We start from the raw sequence: 10,559 nt of genomic DNA on the forward strand, positions 1-10,559 counted from the left end.
GTGTGTGGCCTTGGGCAGATGACTCAGTCTCCTCGCCTGTGAAATGGGATTCATCGGTTAAAAGGATTCAGGAGCTGAATGTGCCATCAGGAGTAAGGGGTTTGAGGGAAAACCCCCACAGGCAGGATCCTGACTCCACAGCAGCTCTATCTGCCTGAGGTGTATTTTCTGAGTTCTTTAGGGGCTGGAAAGATCTGCAGGGGTGGGGGCTGCTGTGAGAGCCACAGCAAGGCTGCCCAGCCTGGGAAGCTTCCCGGAACAGTCAACACAGCTGCCCCACCAGCAGTGCCAGTGGAGAGCCAGCTGTCTCCTAGGCCCTGGTGGAGGAGTCACACTCAGGCTGGAAACTCACTGCCCAGTGGAAAGAGGTTCCAACACAGCCCAGCGTGGGGGCGGGGGGCAGTGGGGCAGTGCAAGCTCCTGCGCCTTTATCTCCACTGTGGGCTTTCTAAGGAAAGAATCCGAACGTGGAAGTTCTCAGTCACGTGGCCAAGGTCACACAACAAGTAGAGGGGGCAGAAATAGAGCCCCTGCCCTTCCTGCCACGCCACCGCGCCTCCTGGTGCAGATGGTGAGGGAAGCCAGAAAAGCCTCCATTCCACGCATGCCTGCAGAGCCACCTCAGCCGTGCCCCGGACCAGCAGCTGACAGTTCAGGCAGAGGGTGGTCAGGCTGAAAGCTGGGGTGCCTCCTGGGGGAGTGCACTTGGAAAGACAGAGGAGTCCAGTGCTTGTCTCGGGAGAATTTGGTGTACAGGAGCAGAACTGGAGTCGGGGGGCCTTGTGGAGCGATGCTGAGTGGCGGCGTGGCGTGGTGTGGCAGGCATGGCTGCTGTGTCTGAGTGTGGCCAGCAGAGGGCGCATGGAGCTTGGAGAATCCACCCCTGGCCTCTCCAGCCGAGGGAAGCTTGGAGAGGCTGAGTCTCACCTCATGCCCCGAGCAGGTACCATACTCAGGACCATGTGGCAGTCTTCTGAGGGCCTGAATTTGGTTGGCAGTGTGGCTTTGTGTCTTTAACCCTCAGCAGTGAGTTCTCCACAATGGGAAGAAGGAGCCCCCAGAGCCGGGCATTCCTTGCTCCAGGTTGAATGCGGTCACCTGAAGGCAGTGATTAAGGTGGTTAAGCATGGGGCCTGGGCCTGATGCTGGTGTCCGCTCAGTGCTTGGTAATTAACAGAGAAAAAGGAGATATGTTTAGATTTTAAGACCCAAGACTATGCTAAGTTTCCCACTTCTGCACTGGACCCTACCACAGCCCCTCCATGATGGAGAGAGTCCTGGTGGGCCTGTGACCCCTCCAGCTCTCAGGTCTGCATCTGATCATACCTCAGCCATGGCCATGTGTCATCTCCATGCATGCAGCAGGTGCTTAACACATTCTTCTGATGTTCACTGACAACAATAGCTACTGTTTCTCAGGCGTTTCCTGACATTTATATAGTGCTCCACGGTTTACAGATTACAGAGCACCCTGTAAGTTCATCTGTGGAGCAAATTCTAGAGGCCTACCCTGTGCAGAGAGGGCAAGGAACTGCCAGGTGAGCCAGATAGAGACCTGGGTCCTAGATCAGCCCTCAGGGAGCCATAGTCTCCAGAGAGGTGTGTGGCGAGTAAAGAAGCCAAGGCTGTGGGCTTAGCTGCACCTAACCCAGCACGCTGGCTGGGTGTATCGTGGCCAGGGAGGACTTTCCAGGAATATTGTTCCAGATGGAGGGAGCAGCCACATGTAGAGGCCTGGAGGTCCAGGGCGGATTAAAGAAGGACAGGCACCGGGCGCGGTGGCTCAAGCCTGTAATCCCAGCACTTTGGGAGGCCGAGGCAGGTGGATCACGAGGTCAAGAGATCGAGACCATCCTGGTCAACATGGTGAAACCCTGTCTCTACTAAAAGTGCAAAAAATTAGCTGGGCATGGTGGCACGTGCCTGTAATCCCAGCTACTCAGGAGGCTGAGGCAGGAGAATTGCCTGAGCCCAGGAGGCGGAGGTTGCGGTGAGCCGAGATCGCGCCATTGCACTCCAGCCTGGGTAACAAGGGTGAAACTCAGTCTCAAAAAAAAAAAAAAAAAAAAAAAAAGAAGGACAGGCATGCTGGGCCCAGGCAGGCAGATCATTTGAGGTCAGGAGTTCAAGACCAACCTGGCCAATATGGTGAAACCCCATCTCCACTAAAAACAAAAATTAGCCTGGCATGGTGGCGGGTGCCTGTAATCCCAGCTACTTGGGAGACTGAGGCAAGAGAATCATTTGAAACCAGGGAGGTGGAGCCTACAGTGAGCCGAATTTCATGTCACTGCACTCTAGCCTGGGCGACAGAGCAAGACTCTGTCTCAAATAAATAAATAAGGACAGGCAGCGAGGCTGCAGGGTTGGGGAGGAGGGTTACAGTTGAGGCAAGATAGGAAAAGTGAATCCTTTGTGGGTACTTCTGTTTGCATGCCTCTAGAGAAGAGGGAGCTCTGGAGTTCCAAGTATCAAGTCAAACCCACTTCCTTAGGCTCTCGTGAATGACCACAATGTACGGCGCCCTTCTGTGTGCCAGGCCCCGTGCAAAGCACCTTCTGTGCTGCATGATTTCATTAAATCCTCCTATTCAAAGCAGGTTCTATTTTTTAGTTTTCTTTTTTCTTTTCGAGACAAGAGTTTTGCTCTTGTCGCCCAGCCTGGAGTACAGTGATCTCGGCTCACTGCAACCTGCACCTCCCGGGTTAAAGCAATTCTCCTGCCTCAGAGTCCCAAGTAGCTGGGAGTACGGGCGTGCACCACCACACCCGGCTAATTTTGTATTTTTAGTAGAGACAGGGTTTCACCATGTTGGTCAGGCTGGCCTTGAACTCCTGACTTCAAGTGATCCACCCACCTCAGCCTCCCAAAGTGCTGGTTTTACAGGTGTGAGCCACCGCGCCCGGCCCAAAGCAGGGTACCATTTTTATCCCCATTTCACAGATGAGGAATTTGAGGCTCAGAAAGGCAAAGTCTCTCCAAGGGCCACAGAGCTTGTGAGGAAAGTCCCCTTCCTTGTGCCTCAGTGTTCCCATCTGCAACCTTTCTGCTCCAGGGGAGTCTGGAAGGCGCCAGCCTCACATGCTCCCGGAGGTCCAGCCGCCCTCGGGACAGCCAAGTGGCTGCCCAGGCCACTGCGTGGTGTATCACTTTCAGTTCCTGGGAAGAAGGTTAAATACCTCCGAGGGGCCATTGAGGCTGCAACAGCAAAGGAGGGGGTGACCGAGTGACTTTCAAAGGGGCCTGAAATGCGTGGCCGGCCCCTCCCCCCAAGGAGGGGGCCCTGCTTCCTCCCGGCCTAATGATATTCTGGGCTCAGCCCTCGTCTTTGGCGGCAGTTTAACCCAAGCCCGGGCGGATTTCTTTCTCACTGATCTCAGCTTGACACCCAATTAGCACAAGAATGGGAGGAGGAAGCCTGTGAGAGGCGCCTCCCAGCCTCCCGGGGCGCGAGAGGGGCGCAGGCGGGAAGACAAAGGACAGCAGGCAGGGGGGCACCCTCACCCTCGCCTCCCCCACCGACCCTGCCATTGTCTCCCTAGGAGCTTCAGAGAGGACAGAGGCCTACGCCCGGGCTGGCCAGCCTTCTGGAGGGGACAGGGGATGGGGCCCAAGCCCCTGTTCTGTGTGGACCCGAAGGGAAAGCCTTTGGGTGAGGCTAGTCCAAGGGGAGGCAGTGAGGTCAGGGTGCAGGGGCGGGGATCCCGAGGGCTGAGACCTCACCGGTGCTCAGGCAAGCCACCCATTTGGAGTCTCACTGCTGTCATCTGAAAATGGGATCATGAAGAGTCCCTGTGAAGAGTCAATTAGGGGGTGTGTATAATGCACCGGGCAGGTGCAAAGTGGGCGTGCAATAAATACTCTTTCAAAGATACTAAGCTAATATTGTTACTAACTGAAGGGCGGAGTGGAGTAGGCTTGGGGTCAGAAGGAAGGATTTTTTTTTTTTTTTTTTTTGAGACGGAGTTTCGCTCTCGTTACCCAGGCTGGAGTGCAATGGCTCGATCTCGGCTCACCGCAACCTCCGCCTCCTGGGCTCAGGCAATTCTCCTGCCTCAGCCTCCTGAGTAGCTGGGATTACAGGCACGCGCCACCACGCCCAGCTAGTTTTTTGTATTTTTAGTAGAGACGGGGTTTCACCATGTTGACCAGGATGGTCTCAATCTCTCGACCTCGTGATCCACCCACCTCGGCCTCCCAAAGTGAGAAGGAAGGACTTTTATCAGTGACAGCTGGGCATCCACAGACTGGGCTAGCTTACCCAAAGAGCTCCCCAGTCTCTGGGCTAAGCCAGAAGCTGGAGGACAACTGCCTGGTGAGATTCCAGGAGGGAGGGAGTGTCTCCGGTCCTGTGCATAGACTCCCTCCACCTCCTTTACGCTTCCTGTGGGAAGCCTTCCAGGATCCCAGGGCTAGGTTAGGGACCTCCTCCAGTTCCCACAGGCCCCTTGTGCTCCCCCCACAGCATGGATTGCTCTGCAGCTTCTGGTGTTCCCTCTCTGTGGTCTTCTTGAACATCAGCCCCGGAGGGTAAGGAGACTCACAGGTTTGGGGTTTTTTGTTTTGTTTTGTTTTTCTGAGATGGAGCCTGGCTCTGTCGCCCAGGCTGGAGTGCAGTGACACAATCTCAGCTCACTGCAACCTCCACCTCCTGGGTTCAAGCGATTCTCCTACCTCAGCCTCCCAAGTCGCTGGGATCACAGGCCTGTGCCACCACGCCTGCCTAATTTTGTATTTTTAGTAAAGGTGGGGTTTCACCATGTTGTCCAGGCTGGTCCCTAACTCCTGACCTCAAGTAATCCACCTACCTCTGCCTCCCAAAGTGCTGGGATTACAGGTGTGAGCCACTGCTCTGGCTAATTTGTATTTGTATTTGTATTTGTATTTTTTTTTATTTTATATTTTTGAGATGGAGTCTTGCTCTGTCACCAGGCTGGAGTGCAGTGGCGCAATCTCGGCTCACTGCAACCTCAGCCTCCTGGGTTCAAGTGGTTCTTCTGCCTCAGCCTCCTGAATAGCTAGGACCACAGGCACGTGCCACCACGCCCGGCTAATTTTTTTGTATTTTTAGTAGAGATGGGGTTTCACTGTGCTGTCCAGGCTGGTCTCGAACTCCTGACCTCAAGTAATCTACCTGCCTCAGCCTCCCAAGTGCTGGGACTATAGGCGTGAGCCACCACACCTGGCCTGCCCACAGGTTTTGTTCACCATTGTGTCCCCAGCGGCAACACTGGCCCTGGTGTGTAATAGGTTCCGAGTGAAAGTTTGTCAGGTAGATGAAGCTCTTCAAATGCCCCCAAAGGCTCCGTTCCGGTTTTGGGAGGCAGTTTCCAGCTCAGAAGATACTAAGGTGGGTTGGAATCAGAGGCTGTGAAGGGCTCTGAGTGGCTTCTAGGTAGGCCCTTATCTTGTTGGCAAAGGGAAGCCATTACGTGACTTTGAGCAGGGGACTCATATCACTCATTCATTTACTCATTCAGCAAGCTCTGGCCAAACCCCTGCGGAGTACAGAGTTCCTCACTACCTGCTATGATCAAAGATGAATCAGGAAAAGTTTCTGCCCAGAAGGAGCAGAAGTCCTTACAGTACAGTAGAAGAATCTTAGACTATGTTTGCAGAAAAGACCTTAGAAAATCATATGGTCCCAAACCTCTTCACAGAATAGGGAAACTGAGTTCCACAGAGGGGTGGGTCACATGGTATGGTGAGAGTGCCTCCTTTCTGCTATCACAGGAGTCCTCTGCTTTCCGAGGACCAGGGCAGTGTAATTGTCTTTGTTTTATAGGAACAGGGCCTGGCACATTGAAGGTGCCCAAAGCTGTCCATTGATGTGTACGATGAAGCCAAGGCCAGAGGAGGTGGGAGACAGGCAGACCAGAGAGGAAGCAGGTGCTGGTGAGGTGATGAGCTGTGGGGTTAGGGAGGCATGCTAAATTAAAAGGGAGACTCATCCAAATTTGGTGACTGTTTGGATATGAGAGAGGGAAAATTAAGGATAATTTGGGTGTTTTGGTGTGTGGTAGTGGTATTCCTGAGATGGGGAACACAGAGAGAACCTGTGTTTGTTTGTTTGTTTGTTTGTTTGTTTTTGAGACAGAGTTTCGCTCTTGTTACCCAGGCTGGAGTGCAATGGCACGATCTCGGCTCACCGAAACCTCCGCCTCCTGGGCTCAGGCAATTCTCCTGTCTCAGCCTCCTGAGTAGCTGGGATTACAGGCATGCACCACCATGCCCAGCTAAATTTTTGTATTTTTAGTAGAGACGGGGTTTCACCATGTTGACCAGGATGGTCTCGATCTCTTGACCTCGTGATCCACCCGCCTCAGCCTCCCAAAGTGCTGGGATTACAGGCTTGAGCCACCGCGCCCGGCAGGAGAACCTGTTTTGTGTTGTTTGTTGGTTTGTTTTTGTTTTGTTTTGTTTTGTTTTTTTAGAGATGGGGTTTCACCACGTTGGCCAGGATGGTCTCAATCTCCCGACCTTGTGATCCACCCACCTCGGCCTCCCAAAGTGCTGGGATTACAGGCGTGAGCCACCACGGCCGGCCCGTTGGTTTGTTTTGAGACAGTCTCGCTCTGTCGCCACTGCCTGCACTCCAGCCTCCCGGGTTCAAGTAGTTCTCCTGCCTCAGCCTCCTGAGTAGCTGGAATTACAGGTGTTTATTTTTAGTAGAAATGAGTTTCACCATGTTGGCCAGGCTGGTCTTGAACTCCTGACCTCAGGTGATCCACCTGCCTCGGCCTCCAAAGTGTGCGATTACAGATGTGAGCCACTGCGCCTGGCTGAGAGAACCTGTTTTAGGAAAGCGGCATTGTGCCAAGAACTTATTCAGTCCTAGGCCGGGTGTTATGGCTCACACCTGTAATCCCAGCACTTTGGGAGTCACGAGGTCAACATATTGAGACCATCCTGGTTAACATGGTGAAACTCCATCTCTACTAAAAATATAAAAATTAGCTGGGTGTGGTGGCACATGCCTGTAATCCTAGCTACTTGGGAGGCTGAGGCAGGAGAATCCCTTGAACCCAGCAGGTGGAGGTTGCAGTGAGCCAAGATCACGCCACTGCACTCCAGCCTAGCGACAGAGCGACACTCCATCTCAGGAAAAAAAAAAAAAAAACTTATTCAGTCCTCACTACAACTCTATGGGGTTGGGATGTTATTATCCCCATTTTACAGATGAGGGGACTAAGGCACAAAGATGTTAAGGGACTTAACCAAAGACACAGCTAGGAAGTAGTAGGAACTGTATATGTTTTTTAATTTTTTAACTTTTTTTTTTTTTTTTTTTGAGACGGAGTTTCGCTCTTGTTACCCAGGCTGGAGTGCAATGGCACGATCTCGGCTCACCGCAGCCTCCGCCTCCTGGGTTCAGGCAATTCTCCTGTCTCAGCCTCCTGAGTAGCTGGGATTACAGGCACGTGCCACCATGCCCAGCTAATTTTTTGTATTTTTAGTAGAGACGGGGTTTCACTATGTTGACCGGGATGGTCTCGATCTCTTGACCTCGTGATCCACCCGCCTCGGCCTCCCAAAGTGCTGGGATTACAGGCTTGAGCCACCGCGCCCGGCCTTTTTTTAACTTTTTTTGAGACAGAGTCTTGCTCTGTCACCCAGGCTGGAGTGCGGTGGTACAATCCCAGCTCACTGCAACCTCCAACTCCCAGGTTCAAGCAGTCCTCGTGCCTCAGCCTCCCAATTAGCTGGGACTACAGGTGCTTTACCACCATGCCTGGCTAATTTTTGTATTTTTGATAGAGATGGGGTTTCATCATGTTGGCCAGGCTGGTCTTAAACTCCTGGCCTCAAACAATCCATCCATCATGGCCTCCCAAAGCACTGGGATTACAGGCATGAGCCACTGCGCCCAGCCAGGACCTGGATATAAAGCTGGTAGTTGAACTCCTAGATCTTTACAAAAAAAAAATTTTTTTTTTGAGATGGAGTCTCGCTCTGTGACCTAGGCTGGAGTGCAGTAGCACAATCTCAGCTCACTGCAACCTCTACCTTCTGGGTTCAAGCAATTCTTCTGCCTCAGCCTCCCTAGTAGCTTGGATTACAAGCGCATGCCACCACGCCCAGCTAAGTTTTGTATTTTTAGTCGAGACAGGGTTTCACCATATTGGCCAGGCTGGTCTTGAACTCCTGACCTCGTGACCCACCCGCTTCGGTCTCCCAAAGTGCTGGGACAACAAGCGTGAGCCACTGCGCCAGGCCAGAAATTTGTTTTAATTAAAAACAGTTTGGCAAAAAAAAAAAAAAGAAAAAATATGTTGGCCAAACGTGGTGCCTCACACCTGTAATCCCAGCACTTTGGGAGGCCAAGACAGGCAGATTGCTTGAGTCCAGGAGTTTGAGTGTAGCGTTGGCAACATGGTGAGACCCGGTCTCTACAAAAACATTAAAAAATTAGCTGGGGCTGGGCATGGTGGCTCACGCCTGTAATCCAAGCACTTTGGAGGCCAAGGGGGGCGGAGGCTGGGAGTTCAAGACCAGCCTGACCAACATGGTGAAACCCTGTATTTAAAAAAAAAAAAAACAGCCGGGCGCGGTGGCTCAAGCCTGTAATCCCAGCACTTTGGGAGGCCGAGGTGGGCGGATCACGAGGTCAAGAGATCGAGACCATCCTGGTCAACATGGTGAAACCCCGTCTCTACTAAAAATACAAAAAATTAGCTGGGCGTGGTGGCGCGTGCCTGTAATCCCAGCTACTCAGGAGGCTGAGGCAGGAGAATTGCCTGAACCCAGGAGGCAGAGGTTGCGGTGAGCCGAGATCGCGCCATTGCACTCCAGCCTGGGTAACAAGAGCGAAACTCCGTCTCAAACAAACAAACAAACAAAAAAAAAAAAAAAAAAAAAAAAAAAAATTAGCTGGGCATGGCAGACTAGAAGGAAGGAAGGACCTTATCAGTGCCTGTGTTCCTAGCTACTCTGGAGGTTGAGGCAGGAGGATTCCCTTGAGTCCAGGAGTTCAAGATTACAGTGAGCCATTGCATTCCAGAGTCTCATTCTGTCACCTAGGCTGAGTGCAATAGCATGATCATGGCTCACTGCAGCTTTGACCTCCAGGCTCAGGTGATCCTCCCCTTCTTCTCAGCCTCCTGAGTAGCTGGGCAGGCACACTCCACCACGCCGCTTATTATTTAAGAAACATTTGTTTCTGTGTTGCCCAGGCTGGTCTCAAAACTCCTAGCCTCAAGCAGTCCTCTTGCCTTGGCCTCCCAAAGCGTTGGGATTACAGGTGTGAGCCACCACACCTGAACTCCTGTATCTTAACTATTGCATCATTCTGCCCCTAACCACTAGGCTATACCATCATCCTCTACCAATGCTGAGTTCAATTTTGGAAGTGTTGGTCTTTAGATACCCAAAGGACATCTACTTCATTCCATTTCTTTCTTTCTTTTTTTCTTTTTTTTTTTGAGATGGAGTTTCGCTCTTGTTACCCAGGCTGGAGTGCAGTGGCGCGATCTCGGCTCACCGCAACCTCCGCCTCCTGGGTTCGGGCAATTCTCCTGCCTCAGCCTCCTGAGTAGCTGGGATTACAGGCACGTGCCACCATGCCCAGCTGATTTTTTGTATTTTAGTAGAGACGAGGTTTCACCATGTTGACCAGGATGGTCTCAATCTCTTGACCTCGTGATCCACCCGCCTTGGCCTCCCAAAGTGCTGGGATTACAGGCTTGAGCCACCGTGCCCGGCCCCCTATTTCTTTCTTTTTTAAAGACAGAGTCTCACTCTGTCCCTCAGGCTGGAGTGTATTGGTGCAATCTCAGCTAACTGCAACCTCTGCTTCCTGGGTTCAAGCGATTCTCCCACCTCCGCCTTCTGAATAGCTGAGATTGCAAGCGCCTGCCACTATGCCTGGCTAATTTTTGTATTTTTAGTAGAGACAGGGGTTTCACCATGTTGGCCAGACTGGTCTTGAACTCCTGACCTCATGTGATCCACCTGTCTCATCCCCACCAAGTGCTGGGATTACAGGCATAAACCACCGTGCCTGGCCAGCTTCATTCCATTTCTGCCCTGGGCTTTTGCAACAGGCTCCAGTGGTCTCTTTGTCTCCTTCCTTATTCCCATAAACCATTCCCCACGCTGCAGCTAGAAAACACAATTCCAGAATACCAGTCTCCCAAAACCCTTCAGTAGTCTCCCACTGCTCCTTGAGACTGAAATGTTTACTTGCTTACAAGGCAGAGGTAGACCCCTGCCCACCTTTGCAGCCCCATCTCTAGATGGCGTGAAAGGCTCCCTAACTTCCACCTTCCTCTCCAAGTTCCACAGCATGTTCTCACCCAGAGCCGCTGGGCCTTTTGTCCTCCTCGCTGGAATGCTCCTAGAGGTTTCTCTCCCCTCGCAGCCACCTAGTTAATTCTACTCAGGCTTTAGAGCTCAGCAAGTCCAGTCTACTCAGTTTTCTTTTAGAAGTTCCTATAACTTCAGTTCCTTTATTTGTTTGTACATGTCTTAGTATGCTTATTTGATTACGGATAGTCTCCCCTCAGACGGTGAGTGCCCTAAAGACAGGAACCTCGCCCATCCCCTTTACTACTACGTCC

The sequence above is a fragment of the Saimiri boliviensis genome, chromosome 2, assembly GCF_048565385.1.
Source record: "Saimiri boliviensis isolate mSaiBol1 chromosome 2, mSaiBol1.pri, whole genome shotgun sequence".
NCBI lineage: Eukaryota > Metazoa > Chordata > Mammalia > Primates > Cebidae > Saimiri > Saimiri boliviensis.